The 16,393-nt window shown below is 35.2% G+C and overlaps 1 protein-coding gene across 1 annotated transcript in view; it reads right to left on the reverse strand.

Annotated features, from left to right (window-relative positions):
* The window catches only part of ADGRV1 (adhesion G protein-coupled receptor V1), a 546,035-nt gene that overhangs the window by 161,540 nt on the left and 368,102 nt on the right, over positions 1–16,393 (reverse strand). The gene's annotated exons all lie outside the window — the stretch shown is intronic.

Genomic DNA, 16,393 nt, shown 5'->3' on the forward strand with positions numbered 1-16,393 from the left:
TCTCTGTTCACCTAAAACTGTCACAACATTGTTAATCGGCTATTCCCCAATGAAAAATAAGAAGCTTCAATAAAAGAAAGTCTGAATGCTTTGAAAATGGACTTTTTAAAAATTACTGCTAAATTTCTCTTTTATAGTATCTTGGCATGTCTTTTTCCCCATAGGAAATGTCAATTTTGGGGTTATGAATTATATCCTGAGTGACCTTTTAGTAACAAGTAGAATCTTAAATCAGCCAGCCAAATTTATTTACTGAGTATTAACTCTCACTCTCAGTATTAATACTCAGTTAATACTGAGAATTAACTGTAAAACTAGCACATAGATAAAGCTTTAGGTTTAAAAGGAATTCTGAAAAAGTATACAAAGTCTGCTTTTTAGTGTAGGGTTGACTGCAGTGTGTTATATTTAAAAGCAATTAAAGGAACCAAATCAGTACTTCAGATTTATGAAAAAGAATCAAATTATAAACCATTGAGAGTAGAAGAACTTTAGAGGTCATTTAATTAGCTTTCCATCAAAGCTTGACTCTCCTGGTCTCCCTTTTTGTTATGTCAGCCCTTCACATATTTGAAGAAAGCTCTATTGTGTCCCCTAAGAGTTTTCTTTCATAACAAGGCCCTGCTTCTGTTCATAAACCCCTACATAATGTCACTTGACATCCTCCTAACCATCATCGCCATTCTTCTCCTGACAGGCTGGTTTTTGAATTTCACTTTAACTTCAGAATTCAAAACAAAGTATTGAATCAATACCCTTCAGACACATTTATTTAAGCAGGCATAAAACAACTTAACCATATCCAGTCCATATTTTACTGTTGCTGCTGCTGCTAAGTCACTTCAGTCATGTCCAACTCTGTGCGACCCCATAGACGGCAGCCCACCAGGCTCCCCCATCCCTGGGATTCTCCAGGAAGAACACTGGAGTGGGCTGCCATTGCCTCCTCCGCCATATTTTACTATCATGTCCTTAACAAAATAATAGGAACACAGGGCATAGCTGACAATATTTGTAGCAGTCTCCTGACATATAGACACATCCTTTATAAAGGAAACGGGTCTTAGAGTATACATAGCTTATCATCACTTTCTGTTTTCTAAGTGCTCCTAAGGAATCAGTTTAAGAAGATGTTTTGAAGAAATACTTATCTGAAGGTAAGAAATTCCCCTAGCTTTATTTCTGTCAAAAAGAAAAAAAATAGGATGGTGGAAAGGAGAAATCCCCTGAATTTTAGCCGTGAACCCAGATTTTAGTGCATAATGAGTAGAGTTGAACATTCCAATGAATAGAGTTAACATTCTGATAAAGGAATGTGTATATTTATGTTTGAGTGTTTTCACTCATGTATCACTGAGCAGCAATTATGCTTAATGATGAAAATCTAGTGATATTCTCATTACAGTGAAGAACATACAATTACTGACTATTGGCAATACGGTGCTTAAACCCTTTTCTTGAAAAGTATGATGACTGTAATCAGATAAAAATCAACTAGCTATATAGATTTTAAAAACAGGAAGCAAAATATAAGTATCTGAGATTATCTGTCTACCTAGATTTAAGAAATTTTATCTGTGTAAAGTAATTAAAAAAGTAATTTAAAATGAAAAAAAAAAAGAAAAGATATTTTGGTAACTTTTTTCAGGACCAGGAAGATGCAGAGTCCAATTTATGAAACTGGGGGAAATATCTGCATATTTTCCATTTGATTTCTGTTACCTAACTGTCCTGTATCACTCAGTGTCCACTGAGCAAATTCTCTCATATTTGAGTATCACCATCAATGCAGGAAGAGAAATGTGAAGTTTTTTAGAATACTTTGGTGCTCTTCCAATCAGTTTGCTTCTTTGGGATTTCAAGTCTTTTACCAGTAGTCTTTTTTCTCCCTCTAGAGATTCTTTCTACTTGACAGAGAAAGTTAAAACCAAACTACCTTAACCATGTTTTCTTTTTCTAATATTAAATGCTTTCCTATAGTAGATGTTTTCTCCACTGTTGAGTGTATCTTTAACCAGAACAATAACTTCAAATGGCCCCTCTCTCCCTCCAGTTGTCATTTTATCATTTTTTTCTCGTCTCATCATTCGAGGTTTACCCTTCCCTTTTTCTTACACTGGCCATTCTTTTTCTATTAATGACGCTTTCCTATTTTCTTTCACTATGCCTGTCCATGTTACATCTGAGTCTGCCAGAAAGAATACACACACCCTATTGATTGTGATGGCTCTCTTTCCCTTTTTCCCCTTTAAAATTATTGTAACCATGCCATTTAATTTTTTTAAAAACTTTAATTCCTCTAATACTGTATTTCCATTCAAAGTCTGGCCATGAAATATTATCTAATTTTTGTCTGAGTGTTTCAAAATTGAGCTTCCTAAATTTTAGTGTGCACACATATCTGATTATGTTCAAGCTTTCCTTCTCTGTTTATCAAGGGCTCCATCTGGCAAAGGTTGATATCTGCTGGATCTTATTGTGGAGAAGGCAATGGCAACCCACTCCAGTACTCTTGCCTGGAAAATCCCATGGACAGAGGACCCTGGTAGGCTGCAGTCCATGGGGTCACTAGGAGTCGGACACGACTAAGCGACTTCACTTTCACTTTCGTACATTGGAGCAGGAAATGGCAACCCACTCCAGCGCTCTTGCCTGGAGAATCCCAGGGATGGGGGAGCCTGGTGGGCTGCCGTCTATGGGGTCGCACAGAGTCGGACACGACTGAAGCGACTTAGCAGCAGCAGCAGCAGGATCTTATTGTTTGTTTCTCCAACAGAATTATGTCACGTTTGCCTTACTGCTTCCTCTACCTTCTAAGAAATTATCAGGTATTCAATATAAAATATCCTCAGTTACTCTCTTTTAAGCAGAACAGAGTTTCCCGTATGAGAGAGCAGCTATGGAGTTATGGATAAGTAGAGCCACTGGGTTTAATCCCAGCTGCACTATCCATAATTTTTTCAGGCTTTGCACCTTAATTTCTCTGTAACTTGAAGAAACAAGTTACCCATGCCATGAGCTACATGGCATTAATTTAGCTAATAAGAGCCAGGGTCTCTATCACTAGCAAGCTAAGCATCTCACAGAATTTCCTTGTAAGATAGCCAGAGTTCTTTTCCTCTTGCCATCAGTCCACCAATCCAGTTGCTACTAATGACCTTGAGCCATTATTTCCAAGCCTGCAGTTCAAATCTACAGCAGCAATAGAAATAAAGGGAACTGTATTGGGTGTGGTAGTCTGAAAAGTATGATTCCTAAGAAAGATATATTTCACAGGTATAGAGACAGGAAAAACCTTGACAACAATCCCTATTGGGGGCTGATATTTTTCATGTATTCTATTCGCTTAAAGTGGCAGACAACTAGGCTATGTAGGTAGATGAAAATGGCATGCTATCCCATAGGCCTGCAATGGATATATGCTACACATTATTGTTAATTGGGATGTTAGTATGTACATGGACTTTAAATCAGCTTCTATACTTAAAAAGAAAATTCTAACTAAGAACAAAGCAAGCAGAGCAAACCTTCACAGCTTCATGTATTGGACAACCCAAGGCTCCAGGGAAATCTCATTCCAGGATGAGTAAATAATTTTTGAAGCATCAGTTCAGGATACATAAGGAGAAACAGTGAAACCTCTTTAAAAAGATACTGATTTTGAAAATTACTAAGAGGCCAGAAAAAAATTTTTTTAACTGCTTAGAACTTAAATAGAATGAAGAAGGAAGGCAAAGCCTAAGGAAAAGAAGTAAAATAAGGCCCAGAAGAATGCTGTCTGAAGGAACTGTCAAAGAAGCAAAAGAAATGGGGAAAACATGTAACAACTGAAATCTGCCTTGGAAGCCGTGATGAGCAGAATGACAATGCTGAAACTCAACTGACTGACAGGGCCTTCAAACGTGAGAAGCTGTGGCAGAACGTGTGGGAAAAAGTCAAAGAACTAAAACAGTGAAAAAAGTGGGATTCTTGTGATCACAGAAGACAAGGCATGGTGATCTGTACTCATAATACTGTGGTATCTCTGATTCTAAAACAATGGGAAAATAGCAAAGAAAATACATATGATTGGGAAACTCAGAGAAGCAGAGCGTCTGTGGAGTTAAGAATCCAAGTAACACATTTAAAGGAGAAAAATAGTTATAACTATATATCTATTCAGCCCCAATTTTTACATTGCAGAAATAAAGATCTACAAGCATCCAACGTGAAGAATAAATTTACCTGAGTGGAAAAACAGTATCAGGCTAATCTCTGTAATACAAAATGTTAGATGATAATAATAAGTTATTTCCAGAGTTCTGGTGTAAAAAATAATATCTGGCAAAAATAATCAATAATTTAAGAGCATAAGAAATAAAAAATACAGCAAGCAACTAAATTATCAGAAAGTAGAAAATATTTGAGACCTAAAAACACAAAGGGAAAAGAAATTAGGGAGACTATATATGGGAGATACGAGGATCCAATAAGTTAGGTGGTATTTAGGAAATAACCTCCCTAAATGGAAAGAAACAGAAAGGCATTAAGGATGCAACTGAAGAAAAATTTTCTGAAATTAAGGAAGAAATAAATATTCATGTTCAAAGAACACAAAACTTTTCTAAGCATACAAGATGCATATTACAGGAAAATATAGATAGGTTTTACTACAAATTAAAAATGTAAATCATATGACATTGTGACAAATATTTCATCAAATACTATAGAGGATAATATCTTTAATAGGAACAAAGTTCTCACAAATCTATGAAAAAAAAAAAAACAAACAGAAAAACAAAGAACATGAATAATTTATAAGAGAAGTAAGAATGGTTAAGTATATAAAAATGTATTCAAACTCTGGTTTCATTAAGGAACCAGCAACAGAAACAATAATAAATCACTGCATGTGATGGCTAATTTTATTCGTCAACTTGACTGGGCCATGGGATGCCCAGCTATTTGGTCAAATATTATTCTGCCTGTGTTTATGAGCGTGTTTCTGGATGGGATTAGTATTTAAATTGGTAGATAAACAGAGTAAAGTAGACTGTTTTCCCTTATGAGAATTCTTCCTACCTGATGGTCTTTGAACTGGGACACTGGCATTTTTCCTGCCTTCAGACACCAACTGAAACATCATCTCTTCTGAGGTCTCAAGCCTGCCGGCCTCTGAAGTGGAATTACACGATCAGCTCTCCTAGGTCTACAACTTGCTGACTTTGCCTGCAGATCTTGGTAACTGCTATCCTCTGTACTGTCATGAGTCAATTCCTAACAGTAAATTTCTTTCTTTTTTTATCTATCACCTGTCTATACCCCATTGGTTCTGTTTCTCTGGAAAAGTTTAATGAACTGCATTTACCTATTAAAACCATAAAGCTCATAATCAAGACTAGCACTGTTGTTGGGAGACTGGTATTCTCCAGAAGTATCAGTAAGATTAAATTTTCAAACTTTCTGGATGACTGTTTGGCAATATTTCTTAAAATTTAATAGTTTTTAATCCAGTAATTTCAAGAAATCAGCGATGTAGAAATGTGACACAGCACACTTACTGCAGATCTTTTAAATATTAAAAATGAGGGAAGGAAAGAACTTAAATGTCCAATACTGAAGTGAAGTCGCTCAGTCGTGTCCAACTCTTTGTGACATCATGGACTGTAGCCCACCAGGCTCCTCCCTCCATGGGATGCTCCAGGCAAGAGTACTGGAGTGGGTTGCCATTTTCCTTCTGGTAAATGCACTATGATAAAGTCTATCTTGAGATAGATACTGTATGATGCCACTAAAATGTGGAGGTATACCAATGGCTGGAGAAGGAAATGGCAACCCACTCCAGTATTCTTGCCTGGAGAATCCCATGGATAGGGGAGCCTAATGGGCTACAGTCCATGGGATCACAAAGAATTGGACATGACTGAGCGACTAACACACTATACCAATGGCATGGGAAAATCTAATGATGTAATATTAAGTGAAGAGATAAGAGGAGATAAAACTGTGTGACCTCAATTTTACATTTTAAAAACAAAAATCTATAAATTACAGAAACACAGATACAACTAGAAGTGCTAATATTTGAATGATAGGAATGATCTGACTTTTTAAAATTACATTTTCTAAGTTTTCCATAATTTCTCAAACAATGATTAACTTTACAATAAAAAAATGTTATTTTAAGGAAAAAAATAGCAAGCAGATTCCTTGCTCTTGAAAAGCTAAAAGCTAGAAAATACAATCCCAAAATCAACTGTCAAAATATTCTCTTGAGCCAGGAATAGTTTCCTTTAGTCACCAAATATCCTGTTGGACAAATTGTTTGTATTTGTGGGCATTTCCTTTCTCATTAGAGATGTCAACAAAACTTCCTCTATAAATAATTGATTTGTTTCCTGAACTAATACAGGCTTGGCCATTTGTGGTTGTATGAGCTTTCTTAGTCTTCCAAATGAGAGTTTTTGATACATTATAAGATACACTGTAACACAGAGCATCTGAAAATGAAAGTTGATCAACTCTTCCATTTTAGATGTAAAATTTTTAAAGGAAATAAGCAAGTATGAAATGCAATTCACAAGCATCTCTCATTACAACTCCATCTCCTGCAGTTTGACAACTATCTCTTTCCTAACGCTTTATTCAGTTTGATATTTCAGATGCCTAAATTCCTAGCACTCTGCATTAAAAAGTAATCATTAGTCTTCCTGATTCTGCCTTTAGTTAATAAATTAGGAGGAACACAGACTGAGAGTCTTGTGGCAACACGTTTTCACCATTGTGACCCTGAGTAAATCACTTTAAATGTTCCCAACCTGTTAACTGTACTGTTATTGTACTTGGAAAATTTAATTAGCACACAAAACACTTAAAATAATTCTCTGAAACAGTCTGATATCACACAAAAGCTTATCTCATACATTAAAATGTAAATTTTCCTTACAAACAGACAGATGTGTTAATAGAGAAATAAAAATTCAAGGGAGACAAGAGCTAATAGCCCTAATATAGTGCACCTCACCTCCAAAAAAACTGAAAAAGAAAACAAGACCAAAAAAAATCTCTTCAAATTATTAGAAAACATGAACAATCAGAAAAATTAATGGAGAGAGATGAACAACAAAATAAATAAAGTGGTAAATAATAAAATATACAAATGATATATAAATGTACACATGTACTCAGTATAACATCTGATACATAATAAATAAAGCTATTAAAGTATACGTGTGTGTGTGTATACATATATATATATATATATATATATGCTGCTAAGTCGCTTCAGTTGTGTCCGACTCTGCAACCCCATAGACGGCAGCCCACCAGGCTCCCCCGTCCCTGGGATTCTCCAGGCAAGAACACTGGAGTGGGTTGCCATTTCCTTCTCCAATGCATGAAAGTGAAAAGTGAAAATGAAGTCGCTCAGTCGTGTCTGACTCTTTGCGACCCCGTGGACTGCAGCCTATCAGGCTCCTCTGTGCATGGGATTTTCCAGGCAAGAGTACTGGAGTGGGGTGCCATTGCCTTCTCCGATTATATATGTATATGTATATGTATATGTATATGTATATGTATATATATATATATATATATATATATATATAAATAATAGGGGCTTCCCTAGTGGCTCACTTGGTAACAAATCTGCGTGTAATGCAGGAGAGCCAGGTTCAATCCCTGGGTTGGGAAGGTCCCCTGGAGAAGGAAATGGCAACCCATTCCAGTATTCCTGTTGGAAAAATCCCATGGAGAGAGGAGCCTGCAACTCAATGAGTTGCAACAAGTCAGACACAATTGAGTGACTAAGCCAAAGCACCAGAGCCTGTTGAGTGGTGAACAGATAGATAAAAACATCTATGTGCATAAACATATAAAACACATCTATCCTTACATGTATATATAAACATATATATCTCATGTTGGCAAGTACTGAAAACTATTTTATAATTCCCAGAGTTGTCAAGAATGTGCTGTAACAGGCTCTGTCATATTTTGTGTGTGTCAATTTTGGAAAACACTTTAGTACTATCTTTTAAAGTACAAAATTTTTTGTCTTCTTTGAATGAGTCATCTCACTGTTCAAAATTCATCCTATGGCAAACAATAACACAAGTATACAAAGATACCTATGTAGGGGAGTTAATTATGACTATGTTACAAAGGAAAAATGGAAATAGCTCAATGGAATACTGGAGTGGGTTGCCATTTCCTTCTCCAAGTCACCAGTAGTCAATGGTATTCTGTGATATCAGTCTAAACTAAATGAGAGTATCATAGAAAATTGCAAGCTTTAGAGGTATTTTTTTTCTCATTTATGACAAAAAAAGAAAGCAAAACAAACCTAATCCTATTTTAGGTTGATAAAAGTTGAATTTCATAAATATTACAGAGTGTATTATTTGCAATCCTAGTGTCAAAGATGCAAAACAAAAGGATAGAAATAATTGAAATAATAGTTTCAGAATAACTGGAGGTAGTAAAATGATAAGCCGCCCTTCAGGAATTCATGAGGTCAATAACATTTAGCCAGGCTTGTCTGAGAGATTGCATGCAATTATTACTTCATATGTGACACATATTCACAGATGCTGTTACCTAAACCAAATAAAGGTGGTCCAAATGGGGAAAAAAACAATAGATCAGCATCACTCTTGAACAGTGATAAAATAATACTAAATGAAAAATAAAGAGAATCCAACTCCACATTAAGAAATAATACAATGACCAAGATGGATGTCTTCCATGAACAGTAGGTTAATGGAACAGTAGTATGCTCCATCTAATAAATGTCATACATCATGTTAGTATATTGACATACATTAACAAAACCACACTCTTATTTCCAAAGATGACAAAAACTGGTGAAATTTGAAGAATGTCTGCAATGTATTTAAGTGTGTTTTCTCATAGTTAATTTCCTGGTTTTGAACATTGTACTACGGTTATATAATTATGTATATATATGTCCTTGGGTGAAGGGTATATGTGAACTTTATAGTTTTTTTCAACTTGTCTGTGTTTAAAATTCTTTCAAAAATAAAATGTAGAAGAAGACTAATATAGATAGATAGATAGAACAAGTATAGAGGAGAGCTACTAAGACACACAAAAGCATGGTTTATGTGGAAATATTTGAACAAATCGGAACTGTTTAGCTTGGAAGCAAAAGAATAGGGACAAACTGGAGGATTATTAAATTGAAATGTTTAGGGATTTTTTTGGTGTGAGTCTGGCAATTAGATTTTGAGCCAGAATCTAAAAGATTTCTACTCTGTATCAAAAGCCCTGAGAGGAAATACATGCCTTCTCACAGAGCAGTTCAAATATAAAGTGAATGAACATTTGTCAGTGATGCTGTGAAGATTACTCAAGGATTGGATGGACACTGGATTCAATGCTTTATCAAGTTTCCTTTTCACGAACATTCCCCTTTCTCTGTGAAGAAGAGAATCCAGGGACTTAAGAGAAGCCACGAGGGATGTAAGACAAAGCACCAGTTGGAATTTTTCTCATGGAGACGCAGCAATAGCCAGAAAAGCTGAAGCTGGTGTTAGGGGAGCTAAAGCTAACATGAGCTAAGAGAATGAGGTAAGGGAGGTAGAATGAGTTGTATAATCAGCAGCTATCAAAGGTCAGATAAACTGAGTATGTTTAGAATAAGAAGTTCAAGAAGCTAATGAGTCTTTGAACAGGAGCTTGAATCATGATATGCTTTTGAGGACATGACTGGAAGTTTATTAAGGCAAGCTGGAGATTTTCCAACCCTTTTGTTCCATGATTCTAGGACCTCGTGGGGAAGCATACACTCAATATTTCTTTATTTTGGAGTTCTGAATGAATGAAAAATGCTAGTAGAACGCTGCTATTTCTATCCATGCGTTTCTCTGTGTGTGTGTGGGCATGGCAACCCACTCCAGTACTTCTGCCTGGAGTATTCCACGGACAGGGGAGCCCAGTGGCCTACAGTCTATAAAATTTTATTATACATACATTACTGCATAGAGAAAGCATGAAAGTTTCCTCTAAACCCACATTTGTATACACTTAGCTTGGTTGTTAAGGCTTTTCTTCTTTCTGGTTCAGTTACTTCCATCAAGGGAAAAATGAAACCTTACATTCTTCATAAATTTATTGTTTTTACCATATATTCTGGCATTAATCACTGACCTCTAGGCTGAATTTCAATTTGCATAGACAACTTCATCAAATATTCATAATATAGTATGACTGGTACGATCACAGGATTTATGAAAAGTTCTGACTCTACCAAGAGTATATATGCGGTAGTGCTTTAATCTGAAAATAGATACTTCAAACAGCTGATATTTAAGCTGATGTTTAGAGGGAAAAAAAGGTATTTGGGGGACAGACATAAGGAAAGCATTTGAGATGAAGATATAGGTAAAGGTGCAGGCATAAGAGACCATGGGAAATATCAAGTGACTTAGTTATAAAGGGGCTTCCCTGGTGGCTCAGATGGTAAAGCGTCTGCCTGCAATACAGGAGACCTGGGTTCGATCCCTGGGTCGGGAAGATCCCCTGGAGAAGGAAATGGCAACCCACTCCAGTATTCTTGCCTGGAAAATTCCATGGACTAGTAAGCTACAGTCCATGGGGTCGCAAAGAGTCGGACACGACTGAGTGACTTGACTTGACTTGACTTGACTTTAGTTACAAAGGGCAACCAGAAAGGATGGGTGGGAAGGGTGCTGAAAGAAGCTGGTTCAATAGTTTAGCGTCAGCTGTGGATAACCTAACATCCATGACCTTGAGGCGATGAAAACTAACTTGGATTTTAAGCATCAGTTATATAATCATTTCCATATTTCAAAATTTAGTAGATGGGTTATAAAAGGAAGAAATTAAGAGATACAAACACAAGTTAAAAGGTAATCCAACAGACTAGACAAAGATGACAGAGATGAACTGAAGAGATGGTGATGAAATAAGAAATGAAAATGAAGTAGATTAGGAAAACATTGAAGAGTAGGGCAAGGAAACAATTTGTGATTAATAGGATGTGAAATGGAAGGGGGGGAAAGCAGAAAAACTCTCAAGTTCACAGCTTGAGAACCCTGGAAGACGGTGGACTTTTCATAGAGACTGTAGGTCAAAGCACATATTTAAGAAATTAATTTTAACCTTGCTGAATATAAGATAGCCGCGTGTCATCTGGTAAAGATGTTTATTGGACTTCTAAGTAAATAATAGATGGGGACAATATTATTTGGGGGCAAATAATAGATGTTTCCAAACTACACTTATAGAGACCTTCTCCAAAAAAACACATAATGAAGCTATCAAAAATCAAAGACAAAGAAAGAATCTTAAAAAACAGCAAGAGAGAAAAAAGCTTGTAATCTACAAGGGAATCTCCATAATGCCATCTGTGGATTTCTCAGCAGAGACCTTAAAGATATCCCAGTAGAGAGTGGAATAATATATTCAAAGTGCTGAAAGAGAAACCTTCCAACCAACAATATCCTCCTACTTGGCAAAGCTGTCAGTTAGAAAAGACAAAGAGCAAAGGAAGTCCTCATTACTAGGCTCACCTTATAAGAAAAGCTGAAAGGATTTCTTTAGGCTGAAAAGAAAGGACACTGATTACTCACATGAAAATATATAACATACTGGTAAAGGTAAGCATATAGTCAAATTCAGAATATTCTGATACAGTAATTAGGCAATGTGTTGACCATGTAACTCTATTTAAAAGGTTAAAGGACAGAAGTATTAAAAATAACTATACTGCATTAATTTGTTAATAAATACACAATATAAAGAGATATAAAGTGTGATGCCAAAAAGTAAAAGAGAGAAGTAAAAGCAGTTTTTATATATAAATGAAGTTGTTATTAGTATAAAATTTAACATTATATCAGTAAGATATTTTATGTAAGCTTCATGGTAACCATGAGGCAAAAATCTTCAGTAGACTCAAAAAAAAAGAGAAGGAAATTAAAACATATCACTATGGAAAATCACCCATTCAAAAAGGAAGATTAGCAAGAAAAGTGGAAAAGAACAAAGGAACAATAAAATAGCCAGGAAACAGTAAGATGAATCAGTAAGTCCTTATCAATAAATACTCTAAATATAAATAGATTAAATTCTCCAATATAAACGTACAAAATGATGGATAAATTTTTTTTTAAAGACCCAAATATATGCTGCCTACAAGAGATTCACTTCCCCTTTACGGACACACAAGGGCTTAAGTGAATGAATGAACTGAAAGTGAGTAGGGGTAGCTATATTTATATCATACAACTAGACTAACTCAATGGAGAAGGCAATGGCATCCCACTTCAGTACTCTTGCCTGGAAACTCCCATGGGCGGAGGAGCCTGGTAGGCTGCAGTCTATGGGGTCGCTGAGTCAGACACAACTGAGCGACTTCCCTTTCACTTTTCACTTTCATGCATTGGAGAAGGAAATGGCAACCCACTCCAGTGTTCTTGCCTGGAGAATCCCAGGGATGGCAGAGCCCAATGGGCTGCCGTCTGTGGGGTCGTACAGAGTTGAACACGACTGAAGCGACTTAGCAGCAGCAGCAGCAGACTAACTCAACAGGTGTAGTGAGAGATAAAGACAGTCATAATACAATGATAAAGCGTTAATTAACCAAGAGGATATAATAATCAGAAATATATGCACCCAACATCAGAGAACCCAAATATATTAAGCAAATACTAACCAGTCTAAAAGGAGAAGTGGGCAAAAATACAGTAATAGTAGGGGACTTCAACATCCCACTTTCAACAATGGATATATCACCCAGTCAAACACTCAATAAGGCAATGTTGGACTTGAGCTATTCTTTAGACCAAATGGACCTAAAAGGCATATGGAACATGCCACCCAACAGCAGTAGAATATCTACTCTTCTCAAGTGCACATAGAACATCCTCCAAAAAATCAGTCAACAGATTTAAAAATACTCAGACCATATCAAGTATGTTTGCTAACCACAATAGTATGAAACTAGAAATCAACTACAGGAATAAAATTGGAAAATTCACAAATATGTGGAAATTAAACAATACACTCCTAAGCAACCAATGAGTCAAAGAAGAAATCAAAAGGGAAATTTTTAAAAAAATCTTAAAAATGGAAAACAATATACCAAACTCATGGGATGCTGTAAAAGCAATTCTAAGATAAAGTTTATAGTGATAACAGCTTACATGAGGAAAAAAGAAAGATCTCAAATAAACAATCTAACTTTAAACCTCAAGGAACTAGAAGCCCAAAGTTAACAGAAGGAAGGAAATAATAAAGATCACAAACTGTTGGTGGGAATGCAAATTGTTACAATCACTATAGAAAACGGTATGGAGGTTCCTCAAAAAGTTAAAAATAGAACTGTTATAAGATCCAATCCCACCTCTGGGTATACACACAGAGGGAATGAAATCAGGACTGTGAAGAGACATCTGCACCCCCATGTTCATAACAGTGTTATTCACAGTAGCAAAGATATAGAAACAACCTAAGAATCTGTCTATGAATGAATGGATAAATATGTGAGATATATATTGCAATATACAATACACTACAATATTATTCAGTCACAAGAAAGGAAATCCTCCATGTGCAACAACACGGATAGATCTTGAGGGCATTATGCTAAGTGAAATAATTTAGACAGAGGATATATAACCGTATTTATATGAGGAATGTTAAAAAAGTTGAACTGATAGAAACAGAGATTAGAATGGTGGCTGCTATGACCCAAGGATGGGAAAAGTGGAGAGATGTTGGTCAAAAGGCACAAACTGCTAGTTATAAATAAGTTCTGGGGATCCAATGTATAGCATGGTGGCTATATTTACCAATAATATGTACTTGCAAGTTGTTAAGAGATGAAATCTTAAATATTCTTACCCCCCCACACACAAAGTAATTATGTGAGGTGATGGACGTGTTAATCAATCTTATTGTGATAATTAATTCACAACAGATGTGAGTATCAAATCATCACACTGGATACCTTAAACTTCTAAAATTATATATGTGAACTATATCTCCATAAAGCTGCGGAAATTTACTTTAAATAAATAAAATAAATACATAGTACCTAGCACATAGTAAACAAAGCAAATAAGATAAATAAAGTAAATAAAAAAAGAAAAATTAGATGAAACCTAAAAATAAAAATAAATTAAGAAAATGAGCAATGAGATGCAAATAAATGCACAATTGAGAATATCAAGGAGTCAAAAGTTGAACTAGGGAAAAAAACAACAATATTCACAAGAGACTGATCAAGAGATAAAAAGTGAGAGAAGATACTAATTATTAATATCAAGAATGAAAAAAAGATTCATTCCTACAAACACTAAAAAATTTGAATAGGTAGATACAATATAAACATTCCTAGAAAAAAAGACAATTTATCAAATTGACCCAGAAAGAACTGCATACAGAAAATATGAATAGTTCTATATGTTTAAAAGAAAATGAATCTGTAATTAAAAGTCTTCCTGCAAAGAAAACACAAGGCCTAGCTGGCTTCATGTGTGACTTCTTCAAAAATAATAAAGAAGAAATAACACTAAACTTGTAAACTTTTTCAGCTAATAGGAAAAGAGAGATCACTTCCTGGTTTTATGTAATTATCATAATCTTGGTTCCAAGATTTGACAAAAGCCTTGTAACAACTTGCATATATCAATGCATTAGAAATCTACTTAGGGAAAATTCTTAACTAAAAACGTTTTATTACTACAAACAACTGCACAACAGATGTCCTACTATTTTACAACCACAAATCCTATCATCCCCCGAGGAAAGGCATGTTTTTAAATGATTATATAAGCATAAAATATTTTACATAAATATTTTTTGAAAATAACATAGTAATTATTCTTTCTACATTGAGATTAAAGTAATATTAAAAATACAAATTTTTTTTAAAATCTGGAATAAATTCACATGAATATTATATGTGAATGAAGAAGCTAAATAACCTATACTAACCAAACAAAGTTTCAATAATCCTATAATATTAAGATTGGGTAAAAGGTTAATATATTTTACATTTCATTTATTATAACTGAGTTGGTAATAAAGAACTTTCTGCAAAAGCCTCAGAGGCAAATATTTTAAGACTCAGTTGATTTGGACATTCTTGTATAAACAGTTTATTTTTCTCTTTAAAAATCCTTTTAGAAGCATCAAGAAGGAGTTTCTTCTAATTAACATCTCTTGCATTGGGTCCCCTTTATCTAGGCTGGTGTATCCACATGTGATGCTAGAACTGCCACCAAATAACCCCGTCTTGCCAGGGAGCTCATGAAAGGGAGGCTGCCAGCCCCCAGGACTTATCTCATGGTTACGCTACATTTGACAAAGAAAGATGCAGGACTTTCTCAAATTAATCCTGGCAGATCAAGATTTAAATTAATGTCAGGAGTAGTAAAGGTCATAATGAACTTATTTACAAAACAGAGGGAGAGTCACAGATGTAGAAAACAAACTTATGGTCACAAGGGGGTGGGGGAGGGGAGGGTTAAACTGGGAGACTGGGACTGACATATATACACTACTATATATAAAACAGAGAACTAATAAGAACCTGCTGTACAGAACAGGAAACTCTACTCAATACTCTGTAATGCTTTATCCAGGAAAAGAATTATATATATATGTATAACTGATTCACTTGGCTGTACACCTGAAACTAATACAACATGGCAAATCAACTATATTCCAATATATTTATTTTATATTTTAAAAACATTTAGTTATATATTTGGCTGTGTTGGGTCTTAGTTGTGGCAGATGGGATCTGTAGCTACAGCATGGGAACTCTTAGTTGGGAGAGGTGGGATCTACTTCCCTGACCAGGGATTGAACCCAGGCCCTCTGCATTGGGAGCATGAAGTCTTAGCCACTGGACCACCAGGGAAGTCCTTCCAATAAAAAATTTTTAAATGTCATAATATAATTGGGAAAAGATACAACTACTCCTTTCTAGAAGATTAGGCTTTAAGAATTGTATATGGACAGAATATACTACTATATTTTAATAAATTGTTATAATACTACAAATTAATGAGCATGAAGGAATCTTACTGAATTTAAATAAAAAGACAAAATTCCTATATATTGTATCTCAATAGGTATGTGTGTATTACATAGTTAATATCCTTTGGTCAAATGGGGTGCAGGATATCAGTGTGTGACTACCCATGTGTGAAGTGTATCTGCACACATGGATAACAAGCATTGATTAAGTATATAATGGATGATTATAACTGATCATAGGCAAAAATAACATTAAAATAACTTCTGCTTATATAGCACTTTCATTTTAAAAGATTTTTCACATCTATCACCTAATTATTTTCTTCATGATAACCTGTGAAATAAAGAGGTTACTACTGTCTTCATAAGATTGCAACTA

Source organism: Oryx dammah, unplaced genomic scaffold (genome assembly GCF_014754425.2).
Source record: "Oryx dammah isolate SB20612 unplaced genomic scaffold, SCBI_Odam_1.1 HiC_scaffold_5, whole genome shotgun sequence".
Taxonomy (NCBI): domain Eukaryota; kingdom Metazoa; phylum Chordata; class Mammalia; order Artiodactyla; family Bovidae; genus Oryx; species Oryx dammah.